The 22,004-nt window shown below is 38.8% G+C and overlaps 1 protein-coding gene across 1 annotated transcript in view; it reads left to right on the forward strand.

Annotated features, from left to right (window-relative positions):
• Positions 1–22,004, forward strand: part of srrm4 (serine/arginine repetitive matrix 4) — a 65,905-nt gene that overhangs the window by 15,729 nt on the left and 28,172 nt on the right. The gene's annotated exons all lie outside the window — the stretch shown is intronic.

Raw genomic sequence — 22,004 nt, forward strand, 5'->3', positions numbered from 1 at the left:
GTGACAGTGAAGCTGAGTAGAAAGTCGTGCAAAGGGGACTTGTTCAAAAACCTATCTTGCCAGTGTGCTACTTCCTATTGAGAGTGTTATTCTGACTGACATTGCAGTAGCCGGCTCATCTTACTGAGAACTGATTAGGACAAATGGAGCTGACAGGTTTGTCGCTGTTCCCGAAGTAAGAGAGACATGCTAGAAAGTGGAGTCAAAATCTTCGTCTTTCACAAAGAAATGGGAAGATGAAAATATAGATGGATACCTTCGTCTTTTTTTAGACTATTTAATAGTTCAGTTTTGTTTTCTGGAATAAAAACATCATCCTCTAATCATTTCTTCAAATGACAATGCAAAGTTAAAAACATACAAAAAAAACAAGCATAAACAAAGAGAGATCTTATCTGGCTTTCTCTTTCACACATCAACTGAATGATCTTTCAATCTGAAATGATTTCAGCAAATGGTGAGTCAGTCGTGCAATTTTCTATTTTCAGACTATAGAAGATAACTCGGGAAAGTTATTATTTTTACATGACATCAGCAAACTACCCAGACACCATGAGATTGGTATTTGAGTCACTCAGGTTCTTGGGAATGGCTCATTTATTTCCTTAATTAAGTTTAGTAATAGCCTTGTTAACTGCTCAGTCATTGGACATTTGTTAAATGTGGTCAGTGTAAGGGAATCTGTGGCTCTGGATACCATGAGTGCAGAAATTACTTTGCAGATGCCATTTAGCAAATGTAATGCTGACTCATTCAGTCAGTGACTCCGTTTGTTTGAGTAGATTTAAGATTTGATGAGATGGTACTTTGCAGGATAATTAATGGAAATCTTAAAAGTGAACCTAACATTAGTTTGGGAGATCTTGGTAGATCAGCTCATTGCAGTGCCAGCCTACGTCAGCTGAAAGCTCAGCCGATACCAGTCTGCAATATCTTTTTGGCCAATCTTGTGTATAGGACATGCTATTTAAGCTGTAGTGGTGCAGCTGCTCTTGCTATATTTCTGCATGCTGCTTTGCAAACCACCTCCACTTCAGCTGCTCTTTTTCCACTAACTTAATCAATGTCCTTTGTGTTGCCGTTGCCTCGTGCTTCATTCTGTACAGGGGGGTTTGCTGCTGCTCTCCATGCCTCAGGGTTACCATCTATGCACATACAAGGCCAGGGAGGGGCCAGAACAATTTCTGCAGAAGGAAATAACCTTCTGACTAAAACACAGTTTTTATCTTTTTGCTGTTTTCACTGTCTGTTCAATGTTTGTTACTCACATTGCATCTAATTAAATATGTTTGGGCAATGCTGGTGTGATGACAGAGATTTTAATCATACAAACACTGCTCTGAATAAAGACTCTCTAAAATCATGCAAAATGTTGTGCATTTGTAATTGTCAGATAGTTAGTCCTAATTACTTTGGTGATCCCCATCTGTTCCACCGTAGGGCTCACCATTATGGTTTTAAGTTAAATTTGTTAGCTGTACCCCTAAGAATCAAATATCTACTCCTTTGTGTATACAAATAAAAATATAAATTCATTTCCTGTAGTAGTTTGTGCAAAATACATGGAAAACTACAGTTCCCATACACTCATAATCTCAGTTGTCTGATGACAAACACATTTCAAGTATAGGTTAAGTAACTGAGAAGCATCTTGGAGAGCTGTCAATATTTGAATATTATTTAACAAAATAATTTTTTTATATGTAATCATGGTCACAAAAGCTAAAATATGCCCCTTGTTGATCCATTTTCGGTTCCCTTGCTTTAAACAGGTCTTCAAAAAGAACTGGTCATTATCAACATCCAGATGAAATCTCCAGCACAAACAGATTCATTGCCTGCTGTGATGGAAATTTGCCTTTGAAAACACCTTGAAAGTAAACCAATATAAACGAAGACATCTATTATCCTCAGAAGAACTGCCTTGTAAAAATATGGACAGAGCGAGTAGAGTAGAATTTGCCCAATAATTAAATTTATCTGGCACAGATCGGGGTGATGTGAGGATAGTCTACCTAATTATAAGAAATATAATTAATGTCTCTGGCACAAGAGCTCATTTCAGTAGCTTCCTATCACTTTTGATAGAAGCTGAGACATTTTTTCTTTTTTCTTTTTTCAGTTTTACATTGATGAAAGAATCGGTTATCACACTCCCCCTGATTCATTTGGAAAACATGAAAGCCTCTCAGATAGCCACATAATTAAACAGTTATTTTGGGGCATTCAATTTAAACTTGGGCTCAGCGGTGCCCTTGCAGGAGAAATAGAATTGCTTTGTCTCAGCACTCTCTTTGAGTCTGAAGACAGTTTAAAGAAATCTAGTTGCAATAAAACACCAGATCTGACTACAACGAGAAGCCACGAATTAATGATTTGCCTTTGATCCGACCAGGGGCGATGCACCAGTGCCTTTTGTCCTCAGCTAAATGAGTTCCTAGTTCTGAGGAAGACTGCTAAATTATTAAGACTGTTCTAGAAGTTTGACTCTTTTATTTTGCTTTTCTTGCAATGCACCAAGGGAGCATTTGGCAAAGAATCCAAAGGTTTAAAATAGAAAAAAATCTGAACCATGTTTGCAGTAATCATGATGTCCCAAAAGACTGGAGTTAAAGCACATCTGCCTAATCCAATCAGCTTCCACATTAACCTACATTGTCTATATTTGAATATTGTTTCAGAACTTACTGCAATGGAATACAGCACAGTACATTAGATGTTGTGATGAACCTTAGGCTGTCAGCTACAATTTAACAACAGGACGCCCTCATCCTGTTTGATATATTCATACAAGGTGGGGGGGTTGGCCTATCAAAAGATGATTTGAGTAAATAAATAGAACCTGACTGGTGGCATAATCCTTGTCATGATGGCCAAAGGGCAAACTTAATGCATGTAGATATCAACGTCAAAGTCAAAGAGCAGAATAGTTTCTATTTTTAATCCACTTATCTGAGTCCTTGATTTCCTGCACGTTTGCCTTGCTATTCAGTTTGATGAAAAATGCTTTTGAAATGCAGAGTTTTTTAGATACAGGTGGTGCGCGTGATTTCAAACCACTATGTGCGCTGATAAGGAAAACATTCTATTTAAACTCACACTGCATAATAAATATCCAGGGGTCATGTGTTCTGGTGTATTAATCCGAAGGCCTTTAATGGATAGATGTTGAAAATGAACTTGGGCTTGTTGACTTTTCTCTCTTCTTCTCCAAGAAAAACCCCTCAGTGCTTCAGGTGATTGACATATTTACTCCTTCTCTGCCAAAGTCCTCCACTATCCCTCTCTCCATCTGTCAGTGCCCTTAACAGCACCTCATCCTGTTGAGAATGGGCCGAGAGAGGCAGGAGATTAGGGGCTAATACTGTATAGGAAAGGACAAATAATCTCACAGACACCCTATCTTTTCTCATAAACTTTGAAGCGAGAGGACAGTCCTCCAGCTTGACTGATAGACTGGCTTACTGTTTGACTGACAGCCACCAAGGTGAGGGTATGTCAGATTGGAGGAGTCGTTTTTAAATACCCGTTTAGCAATATACCATCTTCGCCTCCAGGTCATCATCTATGCTATCAATTCTGATCCTGCCCTAAAGCCCCATTCCACATGCCCTGGGGTCCAATATTGCTTGGGAACGTGAGAAGGTTTTGCAATGACATCTAATTTATTTATTTTTTAATTGTAAAGTTAACACATCTGGGCAATTTTTTGATTGTATTTAGATGAAGCTAGAGGTCTCCTGATAACAATAATCTACTGAAAACTGGACTTTGAAGTCTACTAAACCTTTTGAAGGTTTTTAAATAAACTGGGCATGTTTTCTGAAAAGCTGCATTGCTGCTGAGATTTTCGCTCTCGTTCCATTAATTTTAGGAGAAAGCAATCCACATATATATATAAAACTAGGCATCTCCTGTCATTGGAAAAAAAATATGTACATTTGATTTTGGGGTAAACCAGCTCTATAACATGGGAAGTTATCTCTTTCAGCCTTGTTGCATGAAATATGAACACTGAACTAAAAGCAGAATGTTTTCCAAAATTCAACATAAAGATTTTTGGTGCCTTAAACGTACCTGCATCCATACAGTTCAAATCCAATTTTAATAATCCAAAAACAAACTAAATCTGAAAGTGGTTTCAAATGGCAGCTTTGATTCAAAATTCACTTCTGATTGCTAACCAACTGCAGTAACCACAGACATTTCCTGCTGTGATAAATCTTTTCATAATAATTTACTTACTGGTATGCATTACAATGGCTCATATTAATAACATAAGTTCTCTTCGCTGTAGTCAGGCATATTGACGTTGACAAGGTTATGTACTATTTGTATGCGGTTCCTGACCATACTGTGCAAAAATGACCCTTTATGAATACAGCTTATGCCACTTTTCATCCGCCTGCTGATGTTTTTTATAATCTGCTTCCACTCAAAATACTGCAGGATCAGACTCACCTTCCTTTAAACCCCACAACCTTTAGTTCCCCTGAGAACACAGAGTGGACTCTCAACTCCTGAGTCACTTTTAGTTCGCCTTTCCCTCGCTGTTATTTCCACTCTGGAAAATGTACTTATAGGATTTCTGTGACAAAAAAGGAAGAGAGATTCAAGTTTATTTCTATGCACACTTCTCAGTGATGGTGGTACTTCAGTTCACTCAGGGTACAACTATGTTTGCCAGCAAGGTGACAAAAAATATGCTGTCAAAATAATGTTTGAAGCATGTGACAGGCTTTTCCTTACGGGGTTATTTTGGAACATATCTTATTTCCCAATACGTCGTGTACAGTGGAAAACAATATGAAAGATGTAATTTGTATTATATATTTACCTGTGTGGCTATGTTATGAAGCAACAATGCTTTTCATAATGCACTTAAAATAGTTCATAAATCTGTGTGCTCTGTATGCCTACACATTAAATATGGTTACTGATGGTTTCTGTTTTCACACTGACTCAAAACTCAAAGAAAATAACTAGCTAGAGCTAACTAATTGTGTGAATTATGTGTATGTGTCTGTCTGTTTTGTATTTTGGTGCACATATTCTTGGCTATTCACACAATACTCAGATATTTTGAGAAAGAGTTCAGATAGAAAACTAGTTCTTGACAAAAGCACTGATGAGCAAGAGCTTGTCCAATGCATAACCTAACTGAACTAGTAGGTGTCTAAATATATCTTGAGAAACACATACATGGGCCACACACACACACACAAAAGTTAAATATTGGGTTTCTTTAAAGGACAGGTATGCTATTATTGAATATATTGAACAATATTTTTTTATAGAATCTTCCCGCGATGCATGAAATTAGTTTATCAGCTTTAATGGCCATACAACTGTGAACCCTGCGAATTACATTCACTTTATTGAGTTTATATAAAGATTACCTCTAATCAATCCAAGACCATATGTGTATGTCGCTTTACAGTTGATGCCGCTTATTATTTCGACATTAGCACCGTATGGGCTGGTAATGCTGCATGGTGAATCCTTTAAACAAAACCTTTGACTTTTAGGAGGATTATCCTTTAATGGGGTTTAAGCCAAATATAAGACAACTCTTTCATTAAGCCAGTAATTTCAGGCGGTGTGGCTGTGATGCTTTTCAATTATATTTTAATGCAGTTTTCTGTTTGTCACTTTAAACTCCAAATAAGAATTGAATGTCTGGACAGAACATTTGGAAGTTTTACATCTTCATACAGTCCAGCAGTACCAAACCATAATGGCATGTTTTTTTTTCCATCTGCAGCTGGACAGCTTAACAATGCCAAGTACACCTCTCTGTCGCTTTATATTTAACATGTTTTAATCTTTTTTAATCTAAATAAATATTATCAATTATAAATATTCAAGAAGGATGCAGACAGATGCTGTGCGGAATTTACCTGTTCAGTTAGTTATTGTTTCTTCCTGAGGAACAGAGGTTACATGGCTAAATAAATCCCCTCATGGCCTTGACTGCATTTGTCTTCCTACACATTAAGCATAATGGAATAATTCACTTGCCCTTGAGCCCCCTTGCCATGCATCCATACAGAAGTTCTTATTGGGTCGCCAGCAAATTGAATGAACCTCCTTTCCATAAAAAGGTAATGGACTCCTTTGGATAGCCCTCTAAATAACAGGGATGGTAGGGGAGGTGAGATGAACCAATTTATTATCCGACTTTCAAGGGGTGCGTACAGAGGGTGAGGTCACTCTCTCATTGATCATAGGTCCCCCCTTAGGGAAATGATAATTATGTGTACCAACATGGACTAAGGTCACCTCCAACCATCACCACGAGCAGGTTAGACACCCTCCAGTGGGGATGTAGACTTGTGGAGTATAAACTGAAGGTGGCATTTTTCACTGAATTTGTTTAATTTTACAATAATGTGTAGGTTTTTGAAATTGTCACAATTACACTTTTTAAAAATAAATTTTTAGGTTGGCTTTAATTTAAAGAATCATTGTAAATTTAGTTGCATAAAATATTTGTTGGACAAATTACAAATCTTGCTAATTAAAATAAGCAGCTAACAAGCAGTGTAACTATTGTGATCTTTTTATATCATTAAAGTAGAATCCAGTTCTTGATACAAATGCTTCATGCAGATCTGGTCAGTTTAGTGTGCAGTAGGTACGTTTTTGTCTCTTTTGTGGTGGACTACTAAACTGAAACCTGCACTGAATATGTTTGTTATTCAGTGTCAGTCTTACCACCCTAAATCATGATACTGAGCTGCAACATAAATCGACAAATTAATTGAGAGGCCAGACAGGTAATAAAGTTTCCATCTGGCCCGTCCAGCTTCAAGTGGGGAGAAAAAAAAAATCTATTTTGCTGTTTTATGTGTGAAAGATGAGAAATTTGTGATTGTGCTGATTACTTCATTCAATTGTCAGTTAATCAGAGAATCACCAGGTCTATAAATTGTCATGAAATAGTACAAACTAGTCCCTGTCTGCAGGAGCCCAGATGGTGACTTGGTTTGTCATGTCTCAGAAAACAAAACAGCAAATCTTTACAATGAAAAGGTCATAAACGACAATTTGTTGACAGTTTTTCTTGAAAAATAGTGAGAAAACTTAATGTGTCATTGTCAATGATTATTTTTTTTATGTTGATTTCAAAAGAAAACTTTTACTTAAATATTATTTCATATAGGGCAGGAGTCTCAAACTTAAATGAGCTGTGGACCGCTGCTGGCACCGTCATCTCATTTTCATTACTCAAAAAGTACTGTTTTTTTGTTTTTTTTTTTAATTTCAAAAACTGTACAACAAGACAAAACTGCAAATGTGAATGCAATTTTTTTTTCTCACTCTTAACTAACTGAAGCTTTTGATTGAACAACCAAATAAACTAATTGGTACTCTCTTTCTGGCCAGAAACGTGGAGCACTTCTGCTGTAGTTTGGTTCATTTTTAACAAAATACATGCAGACATTCGTTTTTGACTTCTAGTGAAAATAGTTTTCTTTATAAATGACTCTCTCACTGAACTAACACAGCCAATTCCTCAACATCTTTGTGCTCTCTACTGATATTAGCTTCATATTAAATTATTTTTTTCTTTTTAAAGAACTTACTTTAACATTGCACTCAACAACAAACAAATCCTCCCCAACAATAAAAGTACCTTTAAGGGCCAAATTGCATTATATTTCTTCACGTCAATATATGGTCAAGCAAGTAGGGGTGACACGGGCCTCAAATTTGAGACCTCTGAAATAGGGGTTTCCACCATAAAAAATATATAACTGACTATTAGACCATACTAATGTACTTTTAGTATCTTCGTCTTTTTAATTTGACACTTTCTATATTTATACACTTCAAACACTGACAAAATGCATCCCTGTATTTGACTTTTAAAGAATGTGTAATACTGACCAAACTATCTCAAGGAGAAATCATGGCAAGCACATAGGTATTCATAGTCCATAACTGGATCAGCGTGCCTCCTCTGATTATGGTATATTGTGTAGGCTACTCTGCCTTTTTTCCCACTAGCTAAAGGCATTTCTGTCTCAAATCAGATCAGCTCTACCAGACAGCCAGCAGCTCCCTCGCTGATTAGCATCAAGGGGGAGAAGTGGGTGGAGGAAGGGAAACTCAGCGGGTGTCTTGATTGCTCTCTGTAGTCTCCACATTTTGAATGCCCGGCTCCAATTTTTTGTTGATTATTTTAGATGTGAATGGTAGGTTGCATGTTGCTAATATAAGTCTCTCTGAGGGCCAAAATTGATACATACCACTTCTAACCAGCAGCAGTACACACTTCTGTTTATGCATGAACTGTATATACAAGCACAGTCATGTAGAGTAGGTAGACAATGAGTTTCTTTTATACATGCTCCACAAATCACTGTCATCCGGGGAAGTAAGGATCACTCCCTGTGTGTGAGTAGTAAACATGGTAGACTGAGATGATGTATAGCGCCTGCAATGTTCATGCTGCAGACAATGTCTAAAATTGCTTCTTTAACAGAGTTGGAGAGAAATATGACTGAAGGTAAACTAGAGAGAGAGAGACAGACAATGTGAGGAATAGAAAAGAAAAAAATGAGTAAAAAAGCAAAGAGAGTTGGCAAAAGAGAGATTACACTAAGGATGTGACATCCATGGCCCACAGGGTACAGCAGCAATCGTGGGAGAAGGTCCTGACTCTGATACACCACAGACAGCAGGTGCTATGGGACTCACTCTGGAATTTGCCACTTTTTTGGATGAGACTCAAATAGGCAGAGACAGAAGGTTAAAGGAGCGCAGAAACAAAGTCGAACAAGCCTGGAGGTTTTATACAAGCATATGAAAAGCGTGGGGAGTTTGTTGGCTGCGGGTTGCATGTGATGCCATTCAATGAGGCACATTTATAGCATCAAAACGATGGTAGATCTGCTGGATTTGTTGGATGCTGTGCCTCCATCTGCCTGTGCGCCACACCTGGTAGGTGGCACAGGATGGCGCAGTGATGAGAACATGAGGAAGGATCATGGGGATTGCTCACCTGTCCATGTCTCAATGCCAGACTCGGCATGATAGAACTGAGTGGATAATGTGAAAACTATAATGAGAACAGGTGAGGGGGAAGAGACAGGTGCAGATGATTTAAATCCTCTTCTTCGTAAAGTATTACAAGCAGTCTTTCTTCGGGATATCAAAGTAGGGATACTGACATGAGAGAATGAAACTAGGAAAACAGGAATCCATTCTTAAGCTTCACCCTTCCCAATGATTGCACACTCTTTCTACAATAGGAGGTAAAATCTATTTACAAAAAGAAACAGAGAAAATTCTGGGCCACTTTCCCATCTACTGACATTGATTACCTAATGAGGGAACAGATCTTCTCAAACGTGGTCATAAGCTGGGCTTCATGAATTATTTATATGGCTATTTTGCATTGTAAAAGCATTCAGAGCTGAAGGTGAAGAAATACAGAGAGATGGTAATCAAAAGCAATGGAACATGTTTGTCTACTCTCAACCCATTTTCTAATTACTAGCATAGATCGAGATCTTGTCAGGGGTTTTCCCACTCTTCTTTCCACAACCAGGTGTCAACTGTCCCATTAAGTTTCATCTTGTCATGACTGGCTGCATACCTCATATGCCTACTGACTCAAATTAGTTTGGAAAGCCAGCAGCTCATTAAGGCAGAAGTAGGGGAGGGACTGAAATACCAAATTCTAGGGTCATAATTTGTTTGCTCATTGAGGTCTGTGCATGCAGACAGGTGTGTGGAGAAACTATTAAGTTAATGCTAAGAATTATTCCCATGGAGGAACTACAAGGAAATGTGATGGTGGATAATTGGAGACTCAAGTGGGGAAAGGCGGCTCAGAAGGTCCTTAACGCAGACAGCTATGGCTGCTGGTCTGTCAAATCGGGTTTTAAATTAGCTTCAGTGTCATGGAAATAGTTATTTATGGTTTTCTTTGCTGTTGCTGGTAAATTTTACTTGTGTAATTGGCTGATAAAGTTTGAGCCAGGTGGTAGTTTTATTTTCTACTCCACTCTCTTAATTAACTGGGAGAAATGTGCTCTCACAAATGTGCTCTCACAGAAACACAGTTCCATCTCACTGGCCTACATTGAAAAATGGAGCAACAGAGATGTCCAATCCCCAAAACATCTGTCAGCTGCCTGTTTGACTGGTGAAATTAGACTTTGTTGGCAAAATGAGTTCCTTTTCACAACAGGACAATTTCCATCATCCAACTTTTCTAAAAGATTCAACTTCTTTGTCTTGTTCTTTGGTCGAACTCTGCAGGAACGCCGCCTGTCAGTCATCCAGAGGCTCAGTATTCAGCAGCTTCCTCCATCTCTGGTGACATGGTTGTGCTAATTAAACATGGGATTCACAATGATTCTTCCTCAGTGCTCTCCACGTACATTAGCATCTGCAGAAGGCTCTTCAGTAATCTCCTTCACACAGGAAGAAGTGCCATGAGGAAGTGGAGCTCACAAGCTGCTAATTAAACCAAACTATGCCTACTTCCCTCCCTCCGCCTTCACACAACGAACCCTCTAATCACTTCTAACTCAATTTAGAAGCAAGTAATTGATGCACACGTTAGATTTATGATGCGTGAAAGATGAGAAACACTACCAGTTTAGATGTTAACAATATTTGCAGTGAGGACCGACCATGTGACGCCGGAGCTATTCTACTGCTAAAATTCTACTGCCTCTAAAGTAGCATTGTTGCGTTTGGCCATGTTGGAAGCAAAATGTTGGCATTTGTGGACAGTTGTGGGCTAATCAGTTGCATTTATCTATTTGCTGTTGAGCAGTTTTTATTGCCTGTGTTAAAATGTTTTGCTATTGGAAGTCAACTGCTGCCAATTACCCATTGGCTTTGTCTCCATGCACCATACTGGCATAAATTTAGCCTTTCATTCTCTGACATTCAACAAGAATTAAATGTATAGCAGCAGCAGTAGCAGCAGCAGGGAATGGTGCCATCATTTTTGGAACCTCGAGGTGTAGCTTCCAATTTAGAAGTGCTGCAGCTATATTTCACATGTCACTTTCCAATTAGACATTTTATGCTGAAATCATACACTCTGAGCAGTCGCAGCATGTCATATTAAGATGTTATCCAATTGTTAAGATACCCCAGTGTGCCTTCCTACAAGTTCTCCTCTCTTCTCAGTCTGTAGTGGCTCTGATAATGAACCACAGCTCCAGCAGCTCTTGTGAATCTGAGCGCTAATACTGTGCTTTGATTTGATTTTTAGCCCTACTGAGAGAGGGCAAATAGAAAGAGCTGCGAATGAAATGCAGTAGGTTTACCCAAGTCAAGCGAAGCCCTTAGGCTTTAATTTACTGGCTAAAAACATGAATTTATTTTCCGAAAGGGTTCCTCCTCCAGTTGATGTTCCAGTTTTCATTTACATATCTCTGGAGAGGAACATCCAGAGATATTTTAATTTCAATGAGCTGGTCTTTGGTAGCTTTAGCTTCAGGGACAGCATGGTATGATTTTACAGATACTCTGATATTTGAAAGTAAAATATTCTGTCTTATGTTCTAAATTGTTACCTTTTCAAACTAAGCATTATTTCATTTTTGTTTACATTTAATTTCATTTGGTCTTTTTTCATTTGTCTGTCTACTTTATTAAGTAATCTATGAAAATATGTTTTTCAATTTTCTCTTAAAGATTAAATACACTGTCAGATGCAAAATGAGCAAAGTTTGAGGGAAAGACATTGGCTTATTTGCTTTATCACCAATATTTGGTTGTGGTTTGATGACTGACTTGACTGGTATTGATAGTGAAGAGTAACTCTGTGCCTTGGAGTATTTACTGTATAAGACTAGCTTTGGCTTCCTGCTCAGACTCAACATACTATAAATTTAATTTGGGAAGAAATTTTTTCCAATTCAACAAGGCTTTTAAAAAAAGAGAAAAAATGACACTGGTGGATTGAGCTCCCCACGCCATGTTATCACAGAATACCGAGGTCAGAGTTCAGTTTTCCTTCTGCACTGACCTCACATGCCGAGAGATTCAACTGATCTCTTCAAACCAGGCCCCACTAATTATAAGAAATGCCAACATGCCTCTTTACATGTTGTAAAGGCTAAATTTTATAGGAATTGCTAAGTCAATAAGGACCATGAGTACTTTGTATGGGCAATGGTAATGGAGTTGCCCCAAAGTTATTATAAGCTGACATTTGATTGCATTTCTAAACCTCTTTCCTGCTAGGTTGTAGCTGCCAGTTGTCGAGATTGTCATGAGCTATAGTGATTGCTTTGGGCACATAACACCACTCAGGTTCTACACAACCTCGCTCATACCGACATTATAATTGTGCATACACAATTTCTATTAAACTTTCTGACATATTCCGAGATTTCTAATCAACCTGAGTAACCTTTGCTTGGAGTTACAGTTCTTAGGTAAACACTTCTCTGGCCGGAGGCGGGGGTCTGAGCCAATCGACTCATTTGTTCTGTTTGAAAGTGATTGCTGCCGAGTGGAGACTGCTTTAATTTGATTGATGTGTGGTTCACCAAGCGGTGGATTTGGTTGTAATTACTCTTTGTGCTCACCGTGATAAGGAAATTAATCAAGCCATTATGTTGCTCCCATTTTATCATCAGGACACAATAATTGAATAAAACAACCTCACTTGTCTTCAAAGTCACTCTGGCACGCATGGTACTCACCCGCTGCAAGGGTAAAGGCCTCGCTATTCTTGATTGGCTGATAGTGAGGCAAAGATGATGAGTGTATTTCATATTCACAAATGATGTAGACATTTTAATTGGACTAATCAGAATCAGTTCTTTTAATTTAACTACAAAGCCATGTTGTGAACTTTGCATAGTCCATAAAACTAAATGATCCCATTTGTTTTGAGCAAAAATCATGGCGTGCATGGACTATGGCAGAAAAAAAGTACTTGTACCGAAAATATCAGCAGGTAACATTAAGTAAATATGCATTAAGAATAAGATCATGTTTCAGTGCCATATAACTTAATGGCATTTAATGTATTTGTTATACCGATGCACAAGTAACATTCCCTCTTTTTACTTTCTGTGTCCTCCTCTCATTCCATGACTACTGTTCAGACTCTGCTGGTGTTCAGTGTTGCATTCATAGCTCAAGAAACTTCTGTGTATTATGCATTACATTTCTTAAAAGTACTGCAGTATGTTACTTAATTACTTGTTGGAATAAAATAATTCATTACAATGAATTATGATGAAAATGACCTTACACTTATTATCATGTAATTACCAGGTAACAATATAAACCTATACGCTACTGTCCCACACATCAACACAACAACACCTAATGGTTGTGTGCAAGTATTGTGTTAGCATGCTGTCTGTGCAGATGGTTGCAAAAAGCCAAAGTTGTGTTAGCAGAACAAAGCAATTGTTTCTGTCCTGGAAGTAATTTAGTACAGTGAAATGTAACATTACTGCATTACTGGAAAATGTCATCTAATTACAGTAACACATTACTTTGTAACTTACTTTGTGATGTCTTGTACCCAGCACTGCTGGTGTTGTAAATGCACCCTATGTACTTTGGCATCAGTGTCTTGACATACAAGCCTCAGTAATACAGGACACTGACAAATATTGGATCAAGTCACAGGTCTGCTAGTTAGTCGACTTTTGTTTAAGACTTCACTTGCCTATTAATTTTGTTTTTGCACACAATTTTTGACTTTTGTTTTCACTCACTTGTTAGTTTTAGGCACCAAAAACTACTTGGTTGGGTTTGGGAAAAGACTGTGGTTTGGTTTAAAACATGCCTCTTCAGCCTGGTGAGTGAAAAATATCACTTACCATTTAAATGTGATGGCCTGAGTTCAGTTGGAGTCCAGGTATCTTTGGGAAAGAGAATTCTTAGACGATGGGAAAGAGAATTTGGGAAAGAGAATTCATCACAGACGATGAAACCAGTGGTTTCATTGTCTGTGGTTTCATCGTCTGAAACCAGTGGTTTCATCGTCTGTGGTTTCATCGTCTGAAACCAGTGGTTTCATCGTCTGTGGTTTCATCGTCTGAAACCAGTGGTTTCATTGTCTGTGGTTTCATCGTCTGAAACCAGTGGTTTCATCGTCTGTGATGCGGTTTTTATGCTCATCAGGTGCTTTTGACTAAAAAATATGATAATTCTAAATACCAGTGCATAAAAACAGTTCACAAGTTGCTTAAATGAATTACTTTTTAATGCACTCTGCAGGAAGCTTTTCAATAATAAAAAACGTGTATTTGTAGATAAATCATGGTCCTTAAAATTAAAAGGAAAACAGAAAACTTACTCTTATCATTACATTATAGCAGCCTAATGTGCTGTCAAAGCTTTATGCTGAAATTTAATGTTAGACTTGGAGCAAACTAGCAAAGACGGAAAATTGCCTGGAGCCACTGATACCTCATAGCTGGGGCTTACATCTTTGATATTCACTTCTATCATTCTGCCTTCCCTTCATGCGTAGTATAGAAGAAGAGGCGGCCAATTTAGGGCTGATCTCAGTCCCCCAAAAGGATTTGCATCCAAAGCTGCAATTTAGCTAGTAGGAGAAATGTCACCAAAAATCTATTACCCATCTGCGCACATTTAGGAGAAAAATTGCCTCCCCTGTGGAGTGAAAACATTAGGTGATTTTGGTAGCTGAAAGAAATGAAACGACATTTTAACATGGGCTGACATGTTTTAGAGAGCATGCTTTCACAATAGAGGCCATGGAAACTGGACTGTCACAGCAACATATGGGGGTTTACAATCAGATATATTTCACTTTGCAAAATATATGCTCATATTTAGAAGCTCATTTAAATCAGTACTTCATAATTTTATGCCATTTCCTGATTGTGAAACTTTTAGTGCTCAAACCAGCAACTTTCTGCAGTGTTAATGAAGTGGTTGGGGCTCATGTGGCTAATTGATTAGAACTAGTTAATTGCAGCCCTGTTTGTGTGTTTCTTCAGCTGAATGATTGCCTCAAAAATCTCTTGACATTTAATCTATAACACTTGACCTAAAAGTATCCACTTTAACTTTTCATTGAACAGTTTTAGCAGGTCGTGTGCGCCTTAAGACTTAACCATGTGAGAGATGTGTTTCATTCACTTTGTGGGGATTTAATTGCTCGCTTCTGTCCTTTGGATGGTGATAAAGTTGCTCTTCACTTGAGTCTAAAACATAGATAAACACTCTCAGTGTAAATTAAAGCAAAGTGACTTGGGACCACAGTGTTGGGATTTTAATTGTGGTAGTAGATCACCTCTTTCTCTAGTAATTATCTCAACCATCATCACTCCTGTAATAATGATAATCAATTGCTCCCAGTCACTGTGACAGGGATAATGAAAAGTTTATTAGCTACCCTGAATCTCACATGAGTAGTTGGAAACTCTTAAATCATTTACGGAAACAGAAAAAAATAAAAGCATCACTTCTGCACTGTTGTCAGTCTTTTTCTGATTCTTTTTCTCAGGGTGAAGGTCACACAAGTCCTCCCTCATTCTTTGTTATCTTTTACACTTTTCTTGACATGTCTATAAGCTAGTGAGTTAGAGGGGAAACCCTCCACTCTGAATAATCAGGGTATTTGGGCTATTAGACTAAGGGCTACTTCACTGTATAGGGAGGGATTGTTTATACCAATACATGTGCTGCTGAAGTAAAGATTTTTTTATGAGCACTTTACTTGGTGTTAACAATTAACTTGATGGGGGGAGATGCTTAACAGTAATCTTCTTCAGCCTTAAATCCTCTTCCTTTGTGTCACAAAGTGACATATCATCCATCGAGCGCCAGATGTTGTTTTCCTGTTGTTGCTTTAGCATTAGCAGTATTGATCTTTCCACGTATCCCTTAACTTGCTTGGCGCAGTTTGTTATTCACTTGCTCCATTAGACATGAGTCTTCTTGGCTCACTCACTCAGCAAGACGGAGCACCTGTGAGGATGGCATGGCAACCAAAATGAGAGGAAAGTCAGCCAATATGGATTTTTGAATGCTGGATCCTAGTTTGTATTAAGGTTCCATACTGGTACTGGTTTGTTGTTGCTTACCATGTTAAGGATGTGAAAACAAAGCATTGTCTTGCCCCTGTAACCAGCACTAATAAAAATCTTTCTTATCAATAGATGACCTGTTTTAGTGGTTCCCCTTCTGCCAGAAACCTCCCTTACACGAATAAACACGATCAAAAGATTGATGAGAAAGACAAAATATAGTTATGAAACTTTGTCATATGGGGCTATTAAAAAAGGCAAACTATCTACTTGCAGGAGTAAAGGCAAATAGTTGAACTATTCCTGTAAAGCTGTTAATATCTCCCCAGTTAGCAAGAGCTCATAATGAAGCGCACCTTTTTTGTTTGTTTTTGTTTTGTAAATTCAAAAGTACATATGGATACTACTTGTACAATATACTTGCAAATATGTGTAATTAAAGGTTAATTGAACTAAATACGCTAGTAGCAGAGGCTGTCAGGGTACAATCATTTATGCTGAGAGAGCATAACACAGCAGCGAGGGAGTGCATTTATCTGTTTGTGCTTTCAGGAGATCACGGAATAGAAAATGCACAAATTCCCCTTGGGTGTCTCTTAGCGCTATCTTGTAAGATCTCATTCTGTCACAGTGGGGTATCTATACATGTAAGGTTTAGAAGGAAAAGGTTGCATTCAAGTGATGTGTGTTTTGTTGTGTCCCCAAAGAAGCTCTAAACTGACACGGCTGTGAACGCTCTGAAGCTGCCACAGAAGCTTTGCTGAATTGTCAAGCAGCAGTTTTAATCACACGTGTTGAGTAAAAACTTAATTTGTAATAGGAAGAGTTCAGATGAAAACATGAAAACATCTTGCAGAATCTAATTGCATCAGCCGAGAATGCGATCTGTATTAATCGTCAGAGAGACGTTCGACACATTTGAGATGCAAACATCAGAGCTGTGCAGCGGTGTTTTGCTGGTGGGTTTAATGGCTGGCTGCATGCTTCTCGCACACCTGTACAGTGTCAGCCGATGTTATGAGTTTGAGACCCCCAACTGTGAGCTGGCGGTGTGTAAAGCAGCTGGCAGATTACTGACTAGCTCCTGGCAGACGTTGTAGCAGTTTATCTCAATTTTAGATCGTAAATGGGGTGTGGACAATAAAACTGTACACAAACTATGACGATCCTTCTGTGACTCTAGCTGTCTGTGATGCTTTATGATTATCTCAGCACACAGCTGAAAGTAGAAGTAGGAGAACTTGCCAAAAGATTTATTTTATGGGAAACTCATAATCTACGCCGCAAATAACAATTCTCCTCACACATTTAGTTGGACTTGTCTAACAGTGTTGGTCTTCTCACCACAGTTTTTTCATTCACCATGCTGCCTCCTGTGAACATATTTTGTCACATTCACGCTGATGCATTTGCTGTGTTTATGTGAAGTATAGGAAAGTCGGAACAGTGCTGCTTCTCCAGTGAGTCTCACTTACAACAACTACTGTTGCCAACTGTGGTCCAAGATAATGGATTTGGAGTCCATCCAGTTAGGGAGATATGAGATAGAAAAGGCTGGGGCTCAAAATAAAATACTTTCGCCTGGGACCTTTTTATGAGTTGATCAGTATCAAAAAACAGATGATATCCCAAAATAAAGCAGCGTACTTATATTTTGAATTATAATTATATAATATAATATCAGACCACCCATCTCTAACTGAAAGTTAAACAGATAAGATAAGATAACTCTTTATTGTCATTGCACAGTCATACATAGTACAATAGTACAATGAAATTGGAAAACTGTCCTACATCGGCACTACATATAACACAACAAGACACGATACGACACAACGCAACACAACACAGTATAATAACTTAGTAATAAAAAAGAAGAAGAAGTGTATTTGTATTGCACACTGTTATTATTGCACATTAATTATTACTGCACCTTCTTATAAATATAAATATTATTATTATTACTGTTTTTACCGTTGTTAACCCCCCCCCCCCAAAAAAGTCCAGGTAGGTAGCCAGTCAGGTCAGCTATTGCCCTGTTGTAAAAGCTGTCCTTGAGTCTGTTTGTTCGGGACCTCAGCAGCCTGAACCTCCTGCCAGACGGCAGCAGCTTAAACACCCGGTGTCCTGGGTGTGTACCGTCCCGTAGGATGCTGCGTGCCCTCTTGAGACAGCGAGTGCTGTACAGGTCCTTCGGGGAGGGAAGAGGATGTCTTTTTGATTTTTTTGGGCCATATTGATGACTCTCTGGAGTGCCTTTCTCTGTGCTGTGGTGCAGCTGGAGAACCACACACCGATGCAATATGTCAGCACACTTTCAATGGAGCAGCGGTAGAAGACGGTCAGCAGCTCCTTCTTCAGGTCCATTTTTCTGAGGATTCTCAGAAAGTGGAGATGCTGTTGGGCCTTCTTTAAAACCGCAGAGGTGTTAGAGCTCCATTGGAGGTCTGTGTCTATGTGCACACCCAGAAACTTGAAACTGGAGACCCTTTCCACACACTCCCCGTTGATGCTGACAGGCTGCAGCTCAGACTTCCTCCTTCTGAAATCAACTACCAGTTCTTTTGTCTTGGTGGTATTGAGGTCCAGGTTGTTATCTACACACCAATCTGACAGCCTCTGAACTTCAGCTCTGTACGCCGTCTCATCTCCCCCAGAGATGAGCCCCACCACGGTGGTATCATCTGCAAACTTGATGACTGCGTTGTCTGGGTGGGTACTAACACAGTCATGTGTGTACAGAGTGTACAGTAGGGGACTCAGTACACAGCCTTGTGGAGAGCCGGTGTTAAGGCTGAGGGCTGAGGAAAGATGAGGCCCCACTCTAACTCTCTGTACACGGTCTGAGAGGAAGTCTCTGATCCAGCGGCAGGTGGTAGAAGGAAGTCCAATTTCCAGCAGTTTAACTATTAGTCTGTCCGGGAGTATCGTATTGAAAGCAGTGCTAAAGTCAACAAAGAGCAGCCTGGCGTAACGGCCCTGCACTTCCAGGTGAGAGATGGTGGTGTGGAGCGTTGTAGCAATGGCATCTTCAGTTGATCTGTTAGCTCTGTATGCGAACTGGAGCGGGTCGAGGTTGGGTGGCAAGCAGGACATGATGTGACGTCGGACCAGTTTCTCGAAGCACTTCATTATAACAGGTGTTAGAGCAACTGGTCGGTAGTCGTTGAGGCTGCTAATGTTAGTACGCTTTGGCAGTGGGACAATTGTGGCTGACTTTGGAAGGATGGAAGGATGTCCTCGGTTAAAACCATACAGGTCCTGCTTTAGGGAGGAGCCCATCTTTCCCTGCCCTGCACCATCATGGCATTAGATATTTTAATATTAATACAGAAATTTGATAATAATTTATTTCAGCCAATTACCCCTTGCTTGATATATTGATATAGCTACTTCTGCATCTGTTGACCACACACAGTCCGCCATTCAAATTTGGAATTGTACACAGGGGGAAATCACAGCTACTGGGCCTTTAAAAAAAAAAGCACTGTCGTCTTGTTTGAAGCATGTTTTTGTGTACCATCTGTCCGTGTCAGCATCAGTGGTGAACGATGGAGCAAGGGAGCCTCATGTTGAGAGGAGATAGACTCTCCCTCTGTGACAAAGACTGGAACAAGAGTTGATCACAGCATGGTCACTCCTCGCTCCCTCCCGAAACACAGCCAAAGGAGATGTTCTGCAGCACACACGTTCAGTTTGACACACATAATAAAAGAAAGAGTTCAAAAAGTCAAAAAGTGGGATGCTACACTCACTTTGAATTTTATCAGCCTGCTAAGTCTGTTGTGATCCCTCCTGCAGATATGGCTCGTTGGCACCCTACTGTACCACTGTACCAGGCTATAATGTGTTATGAACAGAAAGTTATCCAAATTTTAGGGACCAACTCTGTGTTTTACATTGTTAAAGGGTATTCTTTATGCTTAGCTGAGTAGTTATGGTGACTAAGCCATTATCAGGTTGTTTTAGTACATAAAATGACCTAAACGGCAAGAAACAGCCCCCCAAAAAAGTCTGAAACTCAAGTTTTCTGGGTGAAAATTTAGCTTCTCCTGTGACTCTTTCACCTATTTTTATGGTAAACAGATCCAGAGTTAATGTAATACTTTGTCATCAAGCACCTTAACTTAAGATGCACAGTAGTTCTTTTTATTTGCTTTTTGCAGTTTTGGTGCTTGGAATTCTCCCTTTAAATACTTTCAACTGATGTCTGGTTATAAATTAGAATAAAGGACTTCACATGAACATGTGAGAGAAGAAGCACGAGGTTTGGTTTGACAGCTACAAGCAGCTTGCAATAAATCCAGGTGCTTATTGTAAAATTCTAGCCATAAATTGCAGGGCCAGATCAAGTAATGTGCATTTGTGATAGCAAAATTGATTTCATTTAAAAGAGTGACAGCAAATAACAAAGAAGCCAAAATGGGGCCAGTAAAAGAAAATTGCTCTTTGTTCAGGGACATAAAGTGGAGAGTTCAACAGGGCAGAGCAGTTTTCAGCTCGTGCTTGTGACTAAAGCGAATTGTGTATATTGTTAAAATACTTACAGATAGCAACATAGTTACATATAATACAGCACTATCAGGATACATTGCTCACAAAAACAGTGGCGTTTTTGTACATTTTTGTAATTATCTTTTGAGAAAGTTAGCATCCACTACTTGACTCTTTTGTATTTTATAAGGATTCATAATGGTTTTTTTTTCTTTTCTTCATTATAATCACCAGATTAAGATGAACGGCCATCATTCAGTTGATATTATGTGTTTTGATTCTGGACTGGTTGTGATATTTTGCAAGTGGATACAAATTGTATGGAAAACACATGACTCATAAATAATTTCTACTCTGCTTTTGTATTTTATACTGAAAATCAGTTAATGAACTGTTACTGAAGTTGTTTCACCGCTGACATTTCCCTTTACTACATGAGTGAATACCAGCTTATGATGTTTATAATGTCGGCTTTTGGTATGTAGAAAACGCTGCATCTTTTGTGCTTGTTTTTGTTTGATCAATAGACCAAAACTAAAAAAAAAAAATCAGTTGAGAAAACAATGTCTCAACAAAATCTATTAGTTGCTGTGTTATAGCAACAAATCATACATCTTTGAGTATGAGTTTGACACGAGTTTTGTGTAGAATCGTAGAAGTTTTGAGTCTTAGTATCCATATCAGAATATAATACAGGCCCACATTAAGAAATGCTGAGATTAAGATGGTATGTTATTCTTTACTTTACTATTTTTTTCTTCAGTGAAATTCAGTGTATTTGATTAGGCATCCTTAATACCAGGCAACAGTGTGGTCTGACATTTATTCAGCTCTACATCAGCAAGGAGAAAATTAGCCAAATCACCAGGTTATTTAAAGGTTCCTTTCCATCAGCCTTCCTTATCAGACTAATCATCCTTCCGGTGGCTGTCTTTATCTCCCCTATCACCTTTCACACACTTGGTCATGTTGCAGCACCCAGTCTGCCATTTTACATTATTAGTTCCCTGTCAGGGGCACTCCCTCTAATGCTGAGAGGCTAAGGAGAATGAAGGTGAGGAAGATAGAAAGCGACGGGCCCTGCCTGCTCGTCGCTGGGGGAAGAGGAGGAGGCGGCGTTGACGTCCTAATCTCTGGCTCTGATTATCTTCTCATTACAATCAGACGGGAGCCACTCGACGAAGAGGAGAATGTGTAATTACGCTCAAATCTCCCATGACTAAAACAGAGAATAATAAGCAGGGCTAGAACTGTGTGCTCACATCAAATCATTCAGTTTATTTAATCATTCATTCTATGCCGTATTTCACTGTAGATGAAAAGTGGTTGAATTACCCGAACACCTGACTTATGGAAGAATTATTTGGGAGCCAGAAATAATTTTCCTCACTTTTGAAAAAAAACAAAACAAAATAGAAAATCTGAGTGTCTGATTTGATTTTGCATTTACGTCTTATTAAATATATGTAGGTCATAGATAAGGAAAAAACTTTAAGAACTGTTCCA

Source organism: Pelmatolapia mariae, linkage group LG12 (genome assembly GCF_036321145.2).
Source record: "Pelmatolapia mariae isolate MD_Pm_ZW linkage group LG12, Pm_UMD_F_2, whole genome shotgun sequence".
NCBI classification, from domain to species: domain Eukaryota; kingdom Metazoa; phylum Chordata; class Actinopteri; order Cichliformes; family Cichlidae; genus Pelmatolapia; species Pelmatolapia mariae.